Genomic DNA, 23423 nt, shown 5'->3' with positions numbered 1-23423 from the left:
CAGTTAGAATGGCCTTGTGCTATCAAACAGCACACTTTAAAGGGGACATAAACCTCCCCAAGAAATGAACTGCCACTTGGACCTCAAAAGTAGGAATCACAAATCTAAATACAGTACTGGTACAAAAGGACCCTCCGCTGAGAATCAACCTACTGGTGTTACATGAGCCATCTCACTGCCTAACATTGAGATTTTTTGAAATGTAACTTGCCAATTAGTAATTAGCAATGTGGATATAGTGATGTAATTAAAGTGAATGTTATTTTTAGCAACTTGGCATAATACATTCATTACACATTTGCAAAGGTTACAAAGTTAATTGTAAATGTAATTGCACTGGAAAGCAGTTTAATTCTTTCTGCTCTTTGGTTCAGACTCTTGAAACAATGTAGCATGAGTCAAACCTCCTCCTGTTCTGTAAACCAGCTGGATTCTGCTAGAGTTTTTTCAGCAGCCAGAACCAGTAGTGTAGAAACTATAAATGGCTGAATATTACTATAACCAGCAATTACAAATACTGGTCAACTAATGTATATTGGAAAGTTGCTTAAACCTGATGGATGGAGATCCCATGGGTGGAGATCCCATTTAAAGGAAAACTATACCCCCAGAATAATTCTTAATCAACAGCAATGGTAGAAAGAAGAAGAGAGACAAGTTCTTACTAGAGAAGGTTGGACTCCTGCATTAATAGGGCCTCTGGCCTTGGGGGGCTTGTAAGAAGTTTTGTTGTGCAATGTTGTTTTCACAAGCCATTTCTATAATTGCTGGATTTCAGCTTTTATCACTCTTTAAATCTTGATAATATTCTGAATAAAACTGTTGCAGCCCAGTGATATGTGGGTGAAGCAACACTGCTATGGAATATATACGTTCCCATGCTTGGCTTTATAGTACTGTTCTACATGCAGCTGTTATCTGCTATGCACATATAAACCCTTGTGGCGTTATAGGATCCCTTATCTGGAAACCTGTTTTCCAGAAAGCTCCTAGTTACAGGAAGACCATCACAAATCAGATGAAGGTTTCTGCGAACATCTTCCGTTTGGGGGCTCCATCACTTCGATGTTAAAGCAGCATTAGTATGTGATACTTTTGGTGCATGTCTGCTGTACCACGCAACCCACTGTAGGACCCTGGAATTAGCACATTCCATGCCATGCATCATTAGGCTGTAGATACAGGGTAGATACAATGGTACTTGGCTCAACTGCATGGCAACCAGCATGTTCAGACCTGAATGGTGTCAGCATGCCCAACGTTTGCTTCCATTTTAGTGTGACCGCACTTGTGGCAACATTTATAAATGACTATGAAGATTTTCATTCATCCAGGTCATGGTATATCTAGTATAAATAAATTTGAAGCAACTGGACTTGTTTAGTAATCATTGAAGACGTTTTCACTACTCATCCGAGCAGCTTCCAGTTGAACTGAAGAAGCTGCTCGGATGAGTAGTGAAAACGTCTTCAATGATTACTAAACAAGTCCAGTTGCTTCAAATTTATTTATACTAGATATTTATAAATGACCCATACAGTTATCACCAGTACATAAAATTTAAATGTATACTAAACCCCATTTACTTGCCCTTTAATGGCAACTGCTGCCACATTGGCCATTGTTTAATTACTACTATTTTGGAATAATTTCCTAATTTTTTCCATTATAATGGCTGCAAGTACTGGTTTAATTCCATACACATTTTCCATGATTATTCTGATAAATCTAGTAGAGAATAGCTGTGCGCTTGCTGACTGTAAATGCTCCGTCGTCGTTCCCTACAGCTCAGTGCAGTCACTTATTTCAAGCAGAACGTTAGCTCAGATCCAGGCACAAGTATCATCATAAAAACTCCTGTCAGCTCTAAAGATCAAACCAGTTAGGTCTTTATTAATTCCTCAGAACTAATCAGAGCATAATTATAAAGTCATTTATGCAATCATGTAATTAATTAATTAAATGCATCGCAATTATTTATAGAATGCGTCGTCTTTTTGCAAGGGAATATATTCAGTCCTGCATTGCTATGGAGGCTAATGACAATGACAAACGCACAGGAAGCTAATGAACAGGAATGATAGAAACCATGATAGAAATGATAGAAAAGTCCTTGACTTCGAAAATGAAGCTTCTGGGGACAAAGGAGCCAGAAAAAAATGAAAAGGGCAGCAATCTTTAATACTGTGCCTAAAGTTCTCCGATATTTGAATCCATCAATGCAGTTTTGCTATGCTGACACCTAGATCTGAAATTTTGATAGATTCTTCTACTTGGGCAGGGGTGTAGTGAATATCGATCCCTGGTGTTACTTCCCAATATTAATTAATAGAATGGAACCTAATTGCTACCATAGTGTTTCCTTTGGGTAGAAGGTAGAATGGCTGGAATGCCCCAATAGTTTCAGGAGGAATGGATCTGATACATTCTTTCTCTTGGAAACTCTCCACATTTAGGTAGGATATGATATGTTAGTTAGAGCTTTGCGCAGTGGCAGTATCATAGCCAATGAGGTCCAACCGAAGCATGATTATTGCTACTTGGGCTGAAGCAGAAGCGTAGGATGAAAGCGTAGGAGCTGTGTTCCCATTAAGGAAGAGCTGCTGGTTTATTTTTTGTCTGGGGCTCCTTCTGCCTAATCATGCTTCACTTCTTTTGCCCCAGCCATTAGGCGGGCGGGAAGTATTTTTCTTTTTTACTTTCCAGCTGTCAGCTGGAGCCTTACCCAGGCAATAAATGGCATTGCACCCGCACACTTCAGCACCTTTTTGTGTTTGATTTGTGCACCCTGGATAGGTGTCATAGTCCTCTGCCGAAGCTAGGTTGAGAACTTGGTGGCTCTCACCCTAGCTTTGGCAAAGGTGGATCTTCCCGCACATGCTGTTCACTGGTGAAAGCCTTGGACACATGAGCATCCAAGCCCATGCCTTCGGGTTGGTCTCACAGGCAATGATTCAAACATCATGAGTCTTAGTTAGACGAAGTCAGTGAGCCCTCTTATTTTAGGCCCATCCCTAACAAGTATTTGTGCGTCCTGGGTCAGTTACCCGTAGTGAGTAATGGGTTGGAATAATGGTGTAATGCTGGGGCTGCTAAACTCTGCTTACCTCTTTTACCTTAATGCACTCTAAAAGAGCCTAATTTCCAGTAAACAAATGGCAATTTCTAGCACTTTGTTGCCCAAGTGGTTTGTTACACTGTGGGACAGGGGCAAAATTCTAGAAATGTCTAAAAATCAAGTGCCATGATTCTATGCTTGGACCCTTTGCTCCTTTGGCACTAAGTGCATGCACTACTCCACCCCCCTTGTGCACATGAATTCCCCTGCATATTAGTAAGAATTTGAAAGTTTGAAATAGTCAGAAGAAAAAGGCAAGACATTTCAAACTATAAAAAATAAATAATGAAAAGTTGCTTAGAATGAGCCTCTATGACATACTATAAGTTAAATTAAAGGTGAAACATCCCTGTAATATCTAACCTGCGAGTTCTCAGGAATCAGCTGTTGTGGCCTCCTATGAACTGAGATTCAGTAGTAACTGTAGGGCTGCTTTTGGGTACCCTGATTTAAATTAAATCGGTATGTATTGCTGTTTCTTTAACTGTACCCTTGCCCTTGTTTTACACACATTTCAGATGTTTGTTCAGTCTGTCCTCCCACTCGCCATCCACATCTATTTTCCTTACTTTGCTCTGTCCTTTTGTGTTATGCAGAAGCCCACTCCTCTATTTGCCTAATCTCTGTTATCATACATCTATCTCCTACCTTCCTTACCTTTCTGAGAGCCACTTTCCTCTCTTCCCCCTGGGTTCTATCATTCTGTCTTCTCTCTTTGTATTTTTCCTCGCTTCCTCTCTGCTGTGAGGTAGATAAAAGATGCATTTTTCTCCTGTGGGTCAGGCAGCAGCAGTGTAATCATCTGAGCACGACAAACCAATTTATAAGAAGAAGACAGTGGAGATATAGCTCTTGAAATATGGTCTGATTTTGTCCCTGGCGTTTTCTGCTTGAAGATCTCCCATCCCTCTGCGTGTGTCAGTCACTGTCTGTCTCAGGTTTGACAGGACAGCCCAGGAACCAAGAGCTAAAATCAGTCCGGCAGCTTCCTTGCTATTTCCAGGAAAGAACTGGCCATTTTTTTTTCAATGTTTATCTCCTTAATTAATCTTAATTGTAATATAAAATAGTTACATTGAAGTACGGTTTTGGGAAACGAAAGAAAGGTTAATTTATGTATTTGAAGAATTCAAACTATTCAAAGTCCTACACATAACCTTCAAGGCCCTTCATTCCTCTGCACCTCACTACATCTCTTGTGTCTCTATAAGTTCTTGGCTGACCCCTCCGCTCTTATTAAAGCAACTTCTTGGTTGCAACCCCCACTACTACTACTGTCGTTTCCAGTCTTAAACCTTTCTGCCTTGCTGTTCTTTAGATATGATTTCCTCCTCCTCAGAAATAAACTCAAAGTCTTTGTCTTGGAGCGCTCGCATAACACCTGACCCAGGTCTGGCACTTATATTGCAGTGTCAACCACTGTAACCTGCATTAATGTCCTTCTATTTGTGTTTGTAGTTACCCTTCCACTTAGTCTGTAAGCTCTACAAGACAAGCCCTCCTTTCACTTGTCTCTTTATCCATTTGTATATATTATTGTATGAACCCTTGTTTGTTCTATTAATTTATTGCTATTGTACAGTCTATTGTATGCAGATACATAAGTGGTGATATATAAATAAAAACCACAAATACATAGAAGGCATTCCAATTTCTAGACTGAGTTACTAACTAAGCGCTGTGGGGCCTTTAAATTGTATGTTGTGTGTCTTGAAAATATACCACAGGGTTTGCCTAAATGTTTCTACCCTTATACAATGCATGCCCAGTGCTGCATGTTACCTTGTGTTGGAAAGCAACACCAGCTGTAAGACATAGGTTGCCATGGGTAGGAATCCTGCCACTCTGGCTTAACTAGGAGCACGGTGAGTCTGGGGATGCAGTAGGGTACAGACAGAAACCTGTGCTTTACTGACAACTGTTGTTCATAGAAATAGCTTTTGTATGATGTATACATTGAATGCAGTTGGTCTTAATATTGCCTTTACTTGCCTTCCTGATCTACCTCTCTCTGACCTAATGTAACAAATGTTTAATTCCCCTGTCCAATTTCCAATGCGTCTCACTTCTTTATATTACTAGCAGTATATACTGTACATCACTAAAGCAGCCTGCAGGCTTCATGCTTCCCCTTAAAACTTGCCGCCTTATTCTGATGCCTTTGTGGCCTTCTTGCAAATCAGGGCCTGTGTCTAAATCACATTAAAAGGTTATTTTCAAAGAGGTTCAGCCAGAGACAGTCTTTGCAAACAGCAACTTGTATTATAAACAAGCCCTGTAAACAAGAGTAAAAGAAAAAACTGCTTGAGTGAGACAGAAGCTGGGAAGTCTGGAGATGATCACATTGGGGTGCCTTAATACCAGGTTATTCAATTCTATATAAGAGTTATCATTGACTCTTATATAGAATTGAATAACCTGGTATTAAGGCACCCCAAGATGATCATCTCCAGACTTCCCAGCTTCTGTCTCACTCAAGCAGTTTTTTCTTTTACTCTTCCACACTATAATTGTGATAATGTTGTACATGGCACTACCCTAAAATTATTAAAAGTAACCTTCACCAAACCTACTTGCAGAGTTGCTGAGCAGTGCCAGGGTATAGTCTTGCTGGCCCATGGAGCTCTATTGTATTGGTAAAATCTTCTAATGCAAATAAAAGAATATAAATCCATGGGAATATAAAGGGAAGGGTTACTATCTTGGAGGTTTATTTTGTTAAATGGAAAGCCATTTTTTGTTTCGATCTGTATCATCCTCTCAGAATGAACTAATAAGGCACCTGGGGACATATCCATTATAGATACCAGCCCAGTGTAAGGCTTTATTAGCAATCTTAGGTACCAATACTGAAAAGTTGATACCACACATAATAGAGATTTCATAAGAAGCAATGCCCTCAGCAGCAAGGCCTTGGCAAGTTTTCATGCTAATGATGTAGTACATGGTCACATATATGGGATATCACTCAATCTCAGATGTCAGAATTATATGAAGATAGATAAATGTGAAACTCAATAAATGCCAATAAAAATCTAGCTTCAAGGAAATACTGACAATTCTGGGTCAAAATGCTTTCTGGTGTGCTCCACACAAACAAATAGGCAGTTGCCTTCCTGTCTGCACAGGGTTTGAAGTACTGTACATGCAACTGTCTGGGCTACAATGTACAATTAGTATGGATATTGGTATATATGGTTTATATATGTGAATGTATAAATAGGTTAGAAAGCGTGTGTATGTATATATGTGCACTGGGATTTGGTTGGAGAGGTTGAGCTTGATGGACTTTGGTCTTTTTTAAATATATATAAATGCACAGGGAATAAGTGCCATGTGGTATAATTAAGTAGTAAGTATGTATTAGTTCATTGCAGCAGTTTGGGAAATAGAAGTGGGGAAGAAACAAAACCGCTTATATACAGCACTAGGGGTAGAGCTCAAAAACAGGCACAAGCCGCCATGTTTTTCACAGTTTGAACCCTGGCCTGCCCTTAGCTGCCACAAAGACCTGATTCTCTGCAAGCAACAGTGCTGTGTTCATAAGGGGTGGACAGGGGGTGGCACATTGGCATTTTACTCACCTTAGTGCTCTAGTACTTGAGCCAGGGGATTTAGTTAATGACCCCAATGTGTAACAGTAATAAAGCACTGACTAGAACTTTGTTCAGTATGAGTTTATTTTGCTGTCTTATCATGCGGTGGTTTAGGATGTGACATTTTGGTTCACTTCCTTAAGATTATGCTGAATTCGTTGTATGTTCATTGATGTTGTCAGTTTTGTGTCTGTCACTTTGATACTTTAAAAGCACAAGAATGGGATGAAAACCCCATAGGGTTGCTATGATTTCATAAGAACTCAATTCCCAGTTTAAGTAACAGTCGCAAACAATGCAGCCCAGATCCTGTTGTTCCATAAGGCTTTATTTGAAACTGATGTGTTGATCCAGAGCAGCGATCCCCCAACCAGTGTCTCATGAGCAACATGTCCCCCTTTGAAGTTTCTGCCAGTGACCTCAAAGTAGCTGCCCATTTTTACATTTCTGGCTTAGGGGCAAGAGAGACTTTTACTTCATGCAAACCCTCCTTCAGGCAAATCATCCACATTGGCCCCCAAATAGCCAATCACAGTCCTTATTTGGCATTCCCAAAAAACTTTTTTCATGCTTGTGTGGCTCACCAACACTTTTTACATCTGAGTGTGGTTAATGAGTGAAAAAGGTTGGGGCTCCCTGACCTACAGTATGCTGTGCTCTCTTTCTGTCACTGATGGAGTGGAGTTTATTGTCTGTTAGAAATGGTCTACAGTTCTGAAGAGCGGAACTGGAGTTACTCTATTAGCAGGTGACTACACCACAAATCCGGCTGATTAAACCCATTTTATTATTTTATAGAAGGAAAAATGCTTTCACTGGTTCTTCTCTGATGCAAACTCAAAGCTATGGCTATTTTAGGTTGTTCTCTTACCACTATGCCCACTGTTTCCCATGTACCTATAACTCCAGCAGATATGAGAGTGCTGGACCCCAGCATTTGGCTAGGCCATACATTTGGTATACAAATTGAACCTTAAGTTGCATATTTAAATATCATAAAAAAATGCATTATCTAAAACATTGCCTTCAGTTGTCCAGGGTCTGTGGCTTTTTTGATGTGTGATTGTTGCTAGAATATGTGCCAGTGAGTGTCAAGAAAATGTACTAGGGCTTTCAATCATTCAAGTACATGGGGGTGTGATGTGAAGGGTTTTGTCCCCTGCCCATGGAGCTACAAAATGTATGGCCAACGAAAAGCTTGAAATAGCCTTTTGTGCCATTGCCCTAATAGTTTAGCTTTGTTTTGCTGAACATTAATCTTGAGTCTTGCAAAGCATGCAGTGATCTTGTGCCTTACAGTATATTTTATATGCATGACACATTTCGTGCAAAGAAAAATGTATTAAAAAATGACTCTTCTGCCACAAAAATGTTGTGAAGTGCTTTGAAAATTCAAAAACAAATATATGGACATGACAACATTTTTTTTTTTACAAAAGCCAAAACTGATATACAGCAGCCTGGTCCTTGTGAGTGACTTTTTTTTTTCAATTTACTAATAGCCACAGAAATATAATATATATAGCCCAATGTCTAACAGGTTGGAGATTTTTTGGAGAGGAAACAGTTCTTGGAAAAATGGGCACGTTTTGTAGACTCAAGTAGAATTTATTGGCATTAATACAAGAGCAAAGATCATTGACGTGGTTTCTTGTAAACTAATAAGGACAGTGTTTTTTATTGTCCTTCGGTGTCTGATGGCCATTTCGGCATTTGTAGTGGCATTGTTGTTAGTGAAAAAAGGAGATGAAATACAATTGTGAAAGATAAATGAAGAAAGAGCCTGGTGAGTGCATGAAAAGGCATATGAACAGCTTTTCCTTACACAATATCCACAAGAGAAAGTACATAACTCTTTGGAGTGAGGCAGACAGCAAACCTTTTGTATCATGTTTTGAATTATTTGTCCCTGCCAAACTACTCGTGAAAGTGAGAGACATAAAATACGCACTTCAGCTGAGAAAATAGAAAATGTTGCTTGATAAACCACCACTTTCTCTGATGTTTATTGCTTGCAGTGCACCCAGTTTACTCCCAATATGCTGGAATGGACTTTAGAAGGCCACGCTGATTATATGTGTCAGTTGCTAAAGCAATGTAAAGCAACAGAGAAAATAAAAGGGATGAATGCACTATTGCCAAATACTACTCTGAAGCTTACTGATGTCCCTGATAGAGCTAATGGTGGTATCAGGGTCGGACTAGGCCATCGGGGTACCAGGAAAAAACCCGGTGGCCCTGCCGGCCCCAACCCGATCCCACTGGGTGGGGGGGGGTCGGAGGGGTCGTGGGGGCACCTGCAGGGGTGTGATGGCCACGGCAGGGGGTGCAGGGGACCCTGAGACAGCAGCTCCTTTAGGTCCTGCATCCCCCAATCAACCCTGGGTGGCATCAGGCAAGGGCTGATACTTAAATGGACAGTAAACACACCTTTTTTGCAACGTGATCTCAATGAATAGATCTTGTGCTGAGCATACTTTCAGCCTATTGTTTTAATTAAGAAATATTTATGGTTTCTGTCGTTTCTGACCCTAAAGAAGAATATGAATCTAATTTCTACAGAGGGGCGGCATGCCGTCCCTAACTTTGTGCCACCCTAGGCCCGGACCTTTGTGGCCTCGCCACAAATCTGGGCCTGGTTTTTAGATATATAGGGGCTGATTCACTAAAGTGCGCTAAAATTTATCGCATGCTATTTTGCGTTAAATTAGTCGCGATAATTCGCGCACGATTCACCATAGTATTATCGCGTGCGTTAAGTCGCCATATCGCATGCGTTATTTTTCGCGCGACCGCATGCGCTAGTTTTAACGCATGCGTTAATTTCCACGCTGAAAAGAATACGATCGCATGATTCACAATCACTTAGGCGCGCTAAATATCGCATTAGGCTATGCGAAAATCTTTTGGAAATAAAATATGGACTTAGCAGTGTTATTTATTCAACTATGTGTCTTTTTACTAAATTTTACTAAAGTCTTGGCATGTATGGAATTTCGCTACTAATATACAGTACTATAGCGGTAAATATTTAGTCGCCAAAATATACAGTAATGTAGCGGTAAATATTTAGTCGCCAAAATATACAGTACTGTAGCGGTAAATCTTTAGTCGCCAAAATCTACAGTACTGTAGCGGTAAATATTTAGTTGCACAAAATACATTACTAGGTATAATAATTATAGACAAATACAGTAAATGAGCTTTTGGCAATAAAATATGGACTTTGCAGTGTTATTTATTCAAGTATGTGTTTCCCCTAGAGTGACGCAGCCGCCAGTTTTCAGGGAAATGGTCATTTTTAATAAAGTAATTTTCCACAAGTATTGGCGTGTATGGCTAACATGGCGTGCGTTCATTCGCAAGACTATTTATATGCGGCTACAAGTGATGAAATGTTTCGCCAGGCATGGATTTGCAGCAAATTTTTGGACGTGTGGCAAATTTTTCCGCGGCAAATTTTTTCATGCGTTTCGCAAAACAATCCGCCAAAGGCAAAACGCATGAAAAAATTCGCCACGCAAAAATTCACCGCACGTCCAAAAATTTACACAAGCGTCAAAAAATAATAGTCGCGGGCAACCATTTTTTTGCCCGCGCAACATTTTTGCCATTTCGTGGATCTTTCGAAAGATTTGCTAATTTTTCACCAAAGATAACCAGAACACATTTGCTCATCACTAGTGGCTACTATTTATAAGCCTCTACTATTTATATGCTACCATTTATATGCTACCATTTATATGCGGCAACAATTTATATACACTATTTCTAAGCTACTATTCATATGCGGCGACTATTCGTGTGTGTTATTTAGCGCATGTACCGTCAAATACCGCTTGAAAATGGTCATCGCGAGTTAAATAACGCATGCGATATCGCGCTTAAAATAGTGCAAGTATGCTTATAGTGAATCATGCGAAAAGTTGCGAAAATTTTTACCGCACGCTATAAATAGTGCACGTTTTATCGCACTTTAGTGAATCGGCCCCATACTGTCCTTTTTAAAACAAAATCAAATTTGGGTTACTTTTTCTGAGAATCAGCTCTGCAGTAAATAGGTGTTTAGGCACCTAAACACCTATTGGGATTAACTGTGTGCTCTTGAATTCTAGTGATCGTATGTAGATAATTTATCTGTAACAATATATGATTTTAGAGTCAACGCCCCACTAATAGTAGTTAAACTTTCAAGAAAAGAGTTGGTAAACTTGGCTACTTTATAGTGGACATAATAAACATGTAGAAATAGTACAAATATTAGGATCAATATATTCATTAGAGTGGTTAAAAATGGTCTGGATGCCTCTCAAGCAGGAATGGACATGTGTATGACTTCTCAGTTATTGTGACTTTTTGTGCAATCCCAGCATGTCAAGTTTCATTATGTTCCTACTTTGTTTTCCCGGGTTCCAGTTCAGTTTCTCTTTTTTGCTGCATATTTCAAGCTTCAGTCATTTCTCCACTATTCTCTGTTTCCTTCCTAAATCTACTTGTTTGTTCCCTTCCTGCATTTTCCGCTAATCTGTACCTACTGTTTCACTTCTCTCTTGCGTCCCACATGAGTTCTGCCAGATTCCTGTCTTAGATGCCCTCATTGCTCAGTTACCCACCTGCGTGCCAAATTCAACTGCCCTTTACTAACCAGTCCATCTCTAGTCACATAATAAACACATGATTCCATTATCACTACTGATCTAGCAGTTCTTTGATTCCACCTCCCTCATGATGACACCTACATACTATTACTGGTTCACTGCTGCATCTTCAACTTCAACTTTACCTCTCAGCTGATCTCTTATATAGCTTACAATTTTCAGTTTCCTTTACATTCACCTTCCTTCCTGCTTACCTCTTCTTTATGTCTATTTTTCAGAGCTATTTTTCTAAGACAGATTTTCTGGCCTTTAACACTTGTTTGACTAATTGATAGTGCTTTGGATTTTCTCCTTTAGGACTAGCTATTTCGGACTAACTTCTACTACTGATCTCTTGCCTGACCAATCTTCTGCTACCTACCTTTAGCTCTTGATACTCCAGGGCTTCGGCTACATTTCTGTACCTGCAAAGAGAATATGGGTTAGTTGGTGTCAGATACTTACAGTACGTAAGACTTGTAATCGGCACTGATAAGTAGTTATCTGGTCCCTGCAGTCTCTGTGGTCCTTCTTGCTTCACATTTCACCTGTAAATGTAGGTATTGCCATCACTGGTCACCAGGGAAGAGATTAGCAATTCCATATAATTACACATTTATACAAGGCCCACCAACTGGAATTTTTTATGTCTTTGTGCTGCTGAATTCAATGGATTTCTGTCTTTTCTTTAGCTTCATTTACTATGGTAAATAATTCTGTAATTACTGTGATTGTTACCCAGACTTGCCCCAAAAGATTCCACTCATAGAGAGGACACCTATAAAATAATTAATCCCCCCAATATAATCAGGCAATACAATGAAAACTTCTCAATATGGGAAGCAAAGGGATGCTTATCCCTTTAGGCTAATTTTCAGTGGAGAGATTAGTTGGTGTGATTTTTAAAAAGCAAGTTCCAGCGACAAGTCGCTCGTTTTGTCTCTACATAGAGAAGAATATAAATTGGCAGTACCTAAGCAGACGATACTACTTCAAATTGCTTATCGCTCCAAATCGCTAGAGACCCTTTTGCTGAGACCCTTTTTCGAGTGATTTTACAAAGAAAGCATTGTCATTCAAAACTATTGGAATTGCTGAAAGTAAAACCCACTAAATTGTGGGCAGGGAATATGACACCTGGATTTGTGGGAAATAGAATTGCTCTGTTGTTGAAATCTCTAGTAATCGCTTGTTAGGCAAAAACGAGCGACAATTGCAGCGACTAAATCTTCCTGTGGGACATTAGCCTAAATACCCATTAGTTACGACAGTAGATATATTTATTTATTATTCATTCATTGACTCTGGCTGGCTTAGATAAGCTCTTACTTCTGTTTGTTGCTTCTGACTGTCTTGTATTAGAAAACATTGCTGCTCTGTTTACATATGATTACTGGTTTAGTGTTAAAATTTGTACTTGTAAGTAAAAACATTTGAAGAAATAAAGTTTTGCATGAATAAAAAGGGATTAAACAGATTCCTACTTATTTCTGTCTCTTTATAGAATGAAGAATTGGTTAGGCCACACCTAGAACTGAGTGTGCTGTTTTGAGAATCGATCTACAAAAAAAGTCCAGGGAAGGGCAACAAGACTGATGAAAAGAGAGAATTAAAGGTTATTTAATCCATTTATTAAAATGTCCTATTACGCCCGTAGTTCTTTAGGGCTGTGACAGACAGGGAGATTAGTTGCCGCGCAACAAATCTCCTTTGTCGCAGGCGACTAATCTCCCCAAAATGCCATCGCACCAGCTAGAATGTAAACCGCTGGTGGGATGGCATACGCGGCGCCGTGATTTGCCGAAGTCACAACTTTTAAATAAAGTATGGTTGCACAACAGTGAGAAACAGTGTCTCACCTAAATGGGAGAGGGAAAAACTAAGTACAGGTATGGGATCCGTTATCCAGAAAATTCCGAAAGCCTGTCTCCCATAGACTCCATTTTAATCAAACAATTCAGATTTTTAAAATTGATTCCCTTTTTCTCTGTAATAATAAAACAGTGCTTTGTATTTGATCCCAACTAAGATATAATTAATCCATACTGGATGCAAAATAATCCTATTGGGTTTAATTAATATTTAATTGATTTTTTAGTAGACTTAGGGGCATATTTATTATGCTGTGTAAAAGATGGCGAGAAAATTCGGCACACATCGTCAGGATTCACTGTGTAAAAACGGCGTAAAATCGGCGTAATTTTTTACGCTTTTTTTCTTCCGTAATATCCGGCGTAATATACGGCGTTCAGACGGCGATCTTTTCCATTTATTTTACACAGTTTTTTACTCCGTTTTTTCGGCGAATTAGTTATACACAGCATCATAAATACACCCCATAAGGTATGAAGATCCAAATTACAGAAAGACCCCTTATCTGGAATACCCTTGGTCCCGAGCATTCTGGATAACGGGTCCTATACCTGTATCTTGCAAAGAAGTGTCTTAGAGGGGACTTTACCATGTTTGCAAAAACATTTATGGTCATTAACAAGATGTGCAAAGTCATGAACAGATATTATTAGGATAGTATTAGAAGTTCGAGTGACAAGAAGATGCGTGTTGAGCATAGAATAATAAACGTTTCTCCACCATTATAAGACGGGCAACATTAGTGATGTGTGGAATGGCCCAAGCCAAATAAATGGTGCTGAGCAGAGTCTTCCTTTGGGGCATGTAGTCACTTAAGGTTTCAAATGAATATGGGGCACTAGAGTGGCATTATCATTCTTTTTAAACTGTTGAAAAACACAAATTATAGTAAAACCAGTATTTCTAATCTCTGCCTCTAAATATTTTTTAAAAGATAAGATATTGTATTGCTTTCCAAAAGGCAGTAGATGATAGGAACTCTGTACTTTTAAGTCTCGGTACACTGCTGTTGTAAAGGGGTATCCAATACACTTGTTTGTGTCTTAATAGTAAGGGGGATTGGATTTACTGACTGTTAAAGAAATGTTAGCTTATCCAAATGCCCCTTGCTGCTGGGTGGCTTTTTTTTTTAAATCTATTCCCAATGATTTCCTACACAATGCAGATTACCACTCAAAACAAGGTGGCCATTCCAAGGATCATATTTTCCATTTGCAGTTTATGAAACTTTCCTCTTTTTCTGATTAATTCCAAGCTTCATTAGAGCTACACCTGATAAAAGGTTTCCAATACTGAACAATTATTCTTCAAATGAAATCTCCTTAAAAAAAAAAAAAGCTATCTGAAAAATTCAGCATATTGCTTTTTTTTTCAAAGAAAACATTATGTAAAAGAAATCAGAGAGAATGTATCTGCTGAACAAAAGCTATTATATATTGAATGAATGAAATAATCATTTGGTCATTGATCCTACAGTCTACTTTCTGCTCAGAAAGCGGCTCATTTGCAATATAATTGATTGTATTATACCATGCAACATGTAAAAAAAATATCTAAATTAAGTTACGGAAGCTTGGTTATTGAGAACATTGAGACTAGCTGGTGTAGGTGGTGAGAATGGGCCTGGCCTTAGCAGAATCTCCTACAGAAGGTAAGAATAAAAAAAAAGGCAACAATAACTCCCCCAGATATATTATTATTATTATTATTAACTTTTATTTATAAAGCGCCAACATATTCCGCAGCGCTGTACAATAAGTGGGTTTCATACATTGGACATACAGAGTAACATAAGGCAATCAATAACTGATCCAAGAGGTAAAGAGAGCCCTGCCCAAAAGAGCTTACAATCTACAAGGAGAAAGGGTTGAGACACAAGGTGTGGGAATGGGCATGACCAGAGTTGTGAGAGGTGTGGCACAGGATATTGCTTTTAGCTGCACACTGAGGTTATGCTAGATTAGGGTAAGCTTCTCTAAATAAATGTGTTTTCAGAGATCTCTTGAAGGCAGAGAGATTGGGAGAAAGTCTGACAGTTTGTGGGAGCGAATTCCAGAGAAGAGGGGCAGCCCTTGCAAAGTCTTGAATGCGAGCGTGTGAGGAGGGAATGAGAGAGGAGTTGAGGAGCAGGTCAGTAGAGGAGCGTAACAAGCAGGTTGGATGGTACCTAGAGATAAGTTCAGAGATGTAGGGTGGAGCAGAGTTATGACCTTTTTTGAATGTGGGAGTCAATAGTTTGAATTTTATCCTGGATGGTAGGGCAAGCCAGTGCAGGGATTGGCAGAGTGGCACGGCAGAGGAGGAGCGGTTGGAGAGGTGTATAAGCCTGGCAGCAGTATTCATTATGGACTGGAGAGGGGACAGTCTTTGGAGGGGAAGGCCAATTAATAGGGAGTTACAGTAGTCCAGGCAAGATATGATGAGAGAATGAATCAGAATTTTGGCAGCATCTTGGGTGATAAATTATCGTATTTTGGAAATATTTCTTAGGTGAAAGTGACTGGATTTGAGGAGTGAAGGACAGGGCGGAATCAAGGATATCCCCAAGGCACCGGGCCTGGGAAGATGGGGTGATGGTAGAATTGTTAACCATTATAGATACCTCGGGAACAATGTGGGTGTTGGATGGGGGGACAGAGAACCAATTCAGTCTTGGAGAGGTTTAATTTAAGGTAACGTTGGGACATCCAAGTGGAGATAGCAGACAGGCAGGAAGAGACACAAATTAGAAGCTCTGGGTTGAGATCAGGAGAGGAAAGATAGATCCGAGTATCATCAGCATAGAGGTGGTACTGAAAGCCAAAAAAATTGCCAAGTGAGGAGGTATAGAGAGAAAATAGTAGGGGGCCCAGGACAGAGCCTTGAGGAACCCCGACAGAAAGAGGCAAGGGGGAAGACGATTCACCATTGTAAGAGACGCTGAAGGATCCTCCTATATCCTCCAAACTATTTTTCTATGTTATTAAGATTAAAATATGTGGCTGTGATGCTGAGTGTACAGCAATGGGGGAGTAGACAAAAGATGGGCATGGTATATTCAATTATGTGTGGCCTGTTTTATGCACTTCAGTCCTTTCCTGTCCCTACATTTCAGTTTGAAAATCTGGTAATCCTACTGTACACTTTCATGTGCAAACTTGCCCTTTACTTTCCTGCTTCCTCCTCTTTGGCAAGCTCATGTTGCTTTTTTTGTCCAGTTTCCCTCTAGTGTTTTCTCCTAAATTGCCTTTCCATCCCAACTTAATAAAGCAGATTTTTTTAATATAGAAGACTGACTTATAGAACTTACAAATGAATATTAATTACACAAAAACATATCTTAATGAACTTGAAATTATTAATAAGGTGCAGAGCATTATGAAATCTCTTGAGATATCAACTCAGTAAGTGGAAAATATTTTGATTTAACACTGGTATATTACACTTTTATATAAATGAATATGAGTTAGTGAGCCTTCAGATCTTCCAATAAACGAACAGGAATGTGCTAGTAAATCTGTTACATTTTAATTAATATCTTGATAAAATACTTTAACAAAAACAAGCAAATGCATAATACGTAATTAATAACCATATTAATAGCCGGATAATGCTTAACATAAACCCTTTTTAAAGAAAGGTTTGCATTTAGAGTGAAGCAAAGAGAGCATGGCTGTAAGTGGGAATGGAGCTGTGTTTATTTTAGGTATCCACAGAGTCCTCGCCTGAAGGCATATTGATCCAACAAGCTAAATTTGTTTATATTAACATCAGCTTTTGAAAAAATAAATAATTATGCAGTCAACATTTCCAGTGATTATATCTGGCCTAGCAGGTCCATGAAATTTACACACATATTATATATATTACATCTCTCCCTTCTGTCCCTCTTCCTACTTTCTTCCATTCTTTCCTCTTTCATTCCCCAATACATTTTATCCACTTTTTTGTCTCCTGCCATATTCTTTCCTTTTTCACTGCAGTGGTTGGCCAGAAGGGAACCAAAGAACTCTGAGCATTCACATTATGTATCATAGGAGTAAAATATAAGGGTGCAAAAGCACTTATATCTAAAGGCAGATTGTAAGAAATACCAGTAGACCAGTTCTACACTTTATTGTTTAATTAAAGATTTTATTTTGCATTTTTAATTATAACAACACAGAGGGTAAAAATTCCCTTTGATAGAAGTGAGCTGGGGAGGAGATATAGCAAGGTCAGGAGCCTTACATAGGTGCTGTTATAGCAATTATCTCATACTATTGTCAGGGGCCAGTTAAGATGGTATGTTTGCCTCCAGTTGTGGTCCCCAGATGGATATTTATCACACCGCGCATGAGTTTGGTATACAAGTTTCTGTTTGGGTAAAGAGATATTTATAAGCTATTTCCAAAAGTTTAGAGCAGGCAGCCCTGTAGACTTTCAGTGTAACAATATTGGGCCTGATTCACTAAAGGGCGATAAAACGTGCGCTATTTTTATTGTGCGCTAAAATTTTTACCGCGTCTTAATTTTGGCGATTTTTCGCACGATTCACTATAAGCATACTCGCGCTTTTTTACGCGCAATATTGCATGCGTTATTTAACTCGCAAAGACTATTTCAATGCGGTATTTGCCGGTACATGCACTAAATTACGCCCGCGAATAGTCGCCGCATATGAATGGTAGCTTAGAAATAGTGTATAAAAATTGTCGCCGCATATAAATGGTGTATATAAATATTAGCCACATATAAATGGTAGCATATAAATGGTATCATATAAATAGTAGATGCTTATAAATAGTAGCCGCTAGTGATGAGCAAATGTGTTCTGGTTTCTTTAGTGAAAAATTAGCAAATCTTTCGAAAGATCCACGAAACGGCAAAAATGTTGTGCGGGCAAAAAAATTGTTGCTGTGACTATTATTTTTTGACGCTTGTATAAATTTTTGGATGTGCGGTGAATTTTTGCGTGGCAATTTTTTTCAGGCGTTTTGCCATTGGCGGATTGTTTTGCGAAACGCATGAAAAAATCCGCTGCAAAAAAATTCAACGCACGTCCAAAAATTCGCTGCGAATCCATGCCTGGCGAAACATTTCATCACTTGTAGCCAAATAGAAATAGTCGCGCAAATGAACGCACGCCATGTTAGCCATACACGCCAATACTTGCAGAAAATTACTGTATTAAAAATGAACATTTCGCTGCAAACTGGCGGCTGCGTCACTCTAGGGGAAACACATACTTGAATAAATAACACTGTAAGTCCATATTTTATTGCAAAAAATCATTTACTGTACTTTTGTATAATTTTTCGCCTGCCTGTAGTAGGTGTTAATTTTCGCATAGCCGAATGCGATATTTAGCGCGCAAAAGTTATAGTGAATCATGCGATCGTATTCTTTTCAGCGCGGAAATTAACGCATGCGGTAAAACTAGTGCGAGAAATAACCCATGCGAAAATGGCGATTTTTCGCACGCGATAATACTATGGTGAATCGTGCGCATATTATTTTGCGTTTTTTAACACAAAAAAGCGTGCGATAATTTTTATCGCTCTTTAGTGAATCAGGCCCATTGCCTTTTTGGTATAATATAATAATTGAAAGTAACACAGTTAAGCAGGGGATCTCAGCTGTTATGATTCCATGATACCCAGGAGGCATACCCTGGCAGAAAGAATGTCAGGGAGCCCTAAGGCCATTTCAGCATAAATGAATACCTCTCACCAAAATCCCTTTATTATTGGGCATTCCCAAAAGATGCGGAAAAAGGAACCCACTGCATTGAGACACTTATTGCATTGGTCAGAAGCCCTGGGGTATATCCTGGCACGTCTTTGCGTGGTGAGATATATTCTGTTGAGGACCTGAATCTGTATATATCTGTCCCTACTGGACATTTTGGATATTTGGGGTACTAAAGCTAGGGCATCTTCCCACATTTCTCCCTCAGGTCTGGAATGTTCTTGGACCATTGTTGGTTACCTGACCATATGAAACCCTTTATAACAGAGTCTAGTGCCTTTAAGAGGGTTTTAGGAGGTGTCATGGGTGCATTGTGAAACATGTACAAGAACTTTGATATAAAAACCTGAGGACTGACAAAGGAAAATTTTGGCAGGGGTAAGTCTGCGAATGCTGTGGAGGGCAGTACAGCGCTGATGAAGGGGGATTAAGTAGAAAACACCAGGAGCACTGTAAGTCTTCACTGTTGCCCAGTCAGCCACACCTCCTCACTTTAGGCTTTTTTCCTGGCTGTCCCCTTTTCTTTATCAAGAATATTATGTTTTAAAGCCCTTAGATTCAAGAATGCTAAAAAGGCCAAACTGTCTCTTATAAAAAATTCTGTGAGCAAGAAATAGGAGTTACCTTAGACTTAGAAGAATGGGAATTAATATGGTGTAATGCAAAAAGAATGGTTTCATGTGTCAAACAGAAAGAAACTGTGTATAACGTTATGATGCTGTGGTACATGACCCCCCTACTCTACCATACACCTGCTGGAGAGGGTGCCCAGATCCCGGGTCTCTATATCACCTTTTATGGACTTGCCCTTGACTAATATCATTCTGGGACGAAGTCCAAAATATAATCAATAAAGTAACATGCAAAAATATAACAAAAGACCCAATAACCTTTTTCATGGGTAAGCCAATAAGAGAGCTATCAAGCTCTTCAGAAAAGCTGGTCAACCACATCTTAACAATGGCACGAATAATTTTTATTATTGATAATATTGCTACTCAAGTACTAATTATGTAGGTCTACTACACACCTTTTTTTGTCTACAAATAACCCTATTTCATTGTATGTCATCTGCATTGTTTGTTACAAAAAAAAAAATTCTGTGAGGTCGCCAAATAAGCCATAGGGCTACAACAGAACAGTGCCAAGACTTGTGCTACAGATAAAATAGTGATGTTTGAATTGTAAAACACATTTTTAGATATATCTCAGAGAAATGGAGAACCCATGTATTTACTCATAGAATACCCAATACATTTTTAATGAAATAGCTCTGCAACATTTCTGAAACATTTAGCTGTTTCTCCTTGCTGCCATGGGCATTCTACAGTATGTTACTACAGTTCTGAATATGGCAGCCCACTTAGCTTTCAATCAATTCTGCATCCACTAAGGATAGTTCTTCCTTGACTCCGTGCAGTATCACTCTATGTAATCTATATGATATCAGCTTGTCCTGTCCAGCAGGACTCACAAGGTCTGTAGCTTTCTCCATGGACAGAAGTGTATAAACGTCTCAAGTGATGAACCTTCCACCAAATCTGAGGAGTAAACATTTATAAATGTGCCAGTGAATCTTGAATCAAGGATAAGCTGGTCAGACTCGTTTGTTGCCTCAGTGTTATACAGGTATGGGATCCATTATGCGTTAACCTTTTATCAAAGAAGTTTGAATGCCATTTCCAACAAATAGGAATGTAATAAAAAGGTACAAAGTTTACCTGGGTAGTAACCCCTAGCAACCAATAAGAAGTTTGCTTTTAAACAGGTGACCAAAATTTTTTACAGTACCTACTGACCTAGATGACTCAACCTGTAGCACCTTTTATTACATAACCCCCATACCATCCCATTTGAATAAATATGGGGGTACGCATTATGAAAAGATACTCTATTCTTGAAACCCCAGTTTCCAGTATTCTGTATAATAGATATACACCTTTGCAGTGGTGTCGTGTTATTCTTCATCTCAAGAAGACTCTATATGAATATAAGGGAAATAACATTGTTTGCATTACAGTTCACTAAGAAGAACTGTCTAGTTTTAAAACAACAGGCCATGGTTGTGTTGTACTGCATTAGAAATATGCCCAATTAAATCAATTTAATGTAGTAATAGATAAAGGTCAAGAACCCCAGCAGGAACTATTCAAAGAATTTCACCTTCTATAATGAAACAACAATAACAAAATACGGATGGCCCTTTCTGAGTCTGCAAACAAATGCTCTTAATATAAATGTAAAAGTACAATGAGAAATGGGTTTGGAAGGTTTAGGCATATATTCAGCAAGCACTCTCTCATTCCCCGAGGGTCGCCTGCTCCAGTTAATGACATTTTAATGAAACTTAACCAGTAGTTTATATTTTTCAGCTGCAAAGGCTGTACAATATAAGCTTCTCTCCATTCAGAGCTATGGACCATCTGTAAATAGCCTCATAAAGGAGTTGGTAGCTATAACAGTATGTATACTGCTGTGATCGTAACTAATGCAAAATCTATAACCAAAGATTTCTGTTAGACTTTAGCCACAAGAATTAAAAAAAAATTTAATGCACAAATTCTTGCATAAGGACTGCTGGAAGTGTTCATCGTTTACTAGTACTAACTGCCAACATTCTTCATCAGTCTGAAACTGTTTGGAAACTGAAAGCATCAAAATGACAATTGAATGACTAGACCACTTCACTTTAGTCTATCCCCTCCCTGCAATCTCATATAAATACTAAAGGTGGCCATACACGCTAAGATCCGCTCGCTTGGCGACTTCAGATCTTCTCCCGATATCCCCACCTACGGGTGGGCATTATCAGGCTAATCCGGTCATTTGGCCCTGGGGCCAAACAATTGAATTAGAACGACAGGTATAGGCGTCCGTCGGTTCGGGGACCACATCCACGAGCCGATGCGGCCCCCGATCCGACTAACTTTTTAAACCTGCCCGATAGAGATCTGCCTGATTTCAAGCCAGATGTCAGGCAGTCCCGTCGTTAGTGCTTATACACGGGCCGATAAGCTGGCAAATCGGTCTAAGCTAGAATCGGCCCGTGTATGGCCACCTTAAGGCAAGCACCAATAGCATTGCTTCTTAAATAAACATTTCTATTGGCCAGTGACTAATATTGACTAGTGACTGGGTGGAAACAATACCTCTGTTAAAATATTATGCACTTCTAAACAATATACACTTTCTCACTCTATCATTTCCATTCTCTGTTTCACCCACACCTGCCTTTTTTTTAGCAGGATTCAGATATAGGCTGAATCCAGGCCTCTGGCTGAACCTAATACGAGCCATTAAAATGATGTGACTTTTTGTCACAAAAACACGGAAGTTGGAAATTTTTGTTGCACGCGGTTCTCTTTAACTCTTACTTATCCTAATTAGGATTTGGTTCGGTATTCGCCCAAATCTTTCATAATGGATTCAGGATTTACCCAAATTCCAAAATGGTGGGTTCAGTGCATCGCTACTCTGTATCTATCCACTCCTTCCCCAGTGCCTGTGCTCTTTCTCTTTCCTCATGTCCCAGGATATCTGCGCTCTCTGCTTCCCATTCTTTTTCCCAATTTCTGTGCAACTCGGCAAATAAAAGCTGTTGTTTCTATAAAGTCGCCATGAAAATGAGTAAATCCCCCACCCCAAGTTCATGTTCACTAAGCATTGTTTTTAGATACAGATGGTGATGAGTGTTGTGTTAAGGCCCTTAAGCCCTGAACAGCCCTGCAATTTGTCTTCTTTCCAGAATGAAGAGGAAGTCATGTCTCTTTGCCCTGTTGCATAGCAAAAAAAGCGCAAAAGGAAAATTGTTCTGAATTGAAGATTTTTTTTATGGATTGAAAGAAAGACGTATCTCCCATTTTATAAGAAATTCACTTTTTGTGTGTCACTTTTAAATTGGATTCAAATGGTGCTGCAGGTTAACTTAATTGCCCAGTATTTATAGAATAAAAAGCCCTTTCAGCTCTAGGAAAATGCCATCACTCTGCCCCTATCTTGATCTTGCCTGTAAGCTTTATTAACAGGGACCCAGAGGTGAGATCTGATTATAGAGATTGTGCCTTCAGCCACAGGCATTCGTCTTCATTAATTTCTATATGTTCTTCATTGACTTGAAGATAAATGAGTTACCCACTGACACCATGCCAAGCCGCACCATAATCAACATCCCTGATTATAATCACACCCATGGTACATTAAAGTCACAAAATAAGGATCTTGGTAAATAAAACTAAAGAAATGTTCTAAATTAGAGACTAATGATGGCATGTTTTCTGCAATGATGGAAGAAAGTAGGTAGGTACAGGAGTAGGTTGAAATCTATTAGGTTGCAGCATGGTGCTAAAAATTAGATGTTAGATGAAAATGTTAGATGAGTGTAGCTGTTATCTGCTGAATGTTTGATTCTGGTCATGTATAGGGCAGAGAAGGCTCCCCCATGGCTGGATATTCATGGGAGGGAATTGGGAGTAAAGTGTATATACCCTAACC

The 23423-nt window shown here is 39.2% G+C and overlaps 1 pseudogene; it reads left to right on the top strand.

The window, feature by feature from the left end:
- Positions 1 to 2479: 2479 nt before the first annotated feature.
- Positions 2480 to 2661, top strand: LOC116407890 (annotated as a pseudogene).
- Positions 2662 to 23423: the final 20762 nt, after the last annotated feature.

This window comes from Xenopus tropicalis, chromosome 9 (assembly GCF_000004195.4).
Source record: "Xenopus tropicalis strain Nigerian chromosome 9, UCB_Xtro_10.0, whole genome shotgun sequence".
NCBI classification, from domain to species: Eukaryota; Metazoa; Chordata; class Amphibia; order Anura; family Pipidae; genus Xenopus; species Xenopus tropicalis.
The sequence above is the reverse complement of the archived record's forward strand: the minus strand, read 5'-3'. Positions and strand labels throughout refer to the sequence as shown.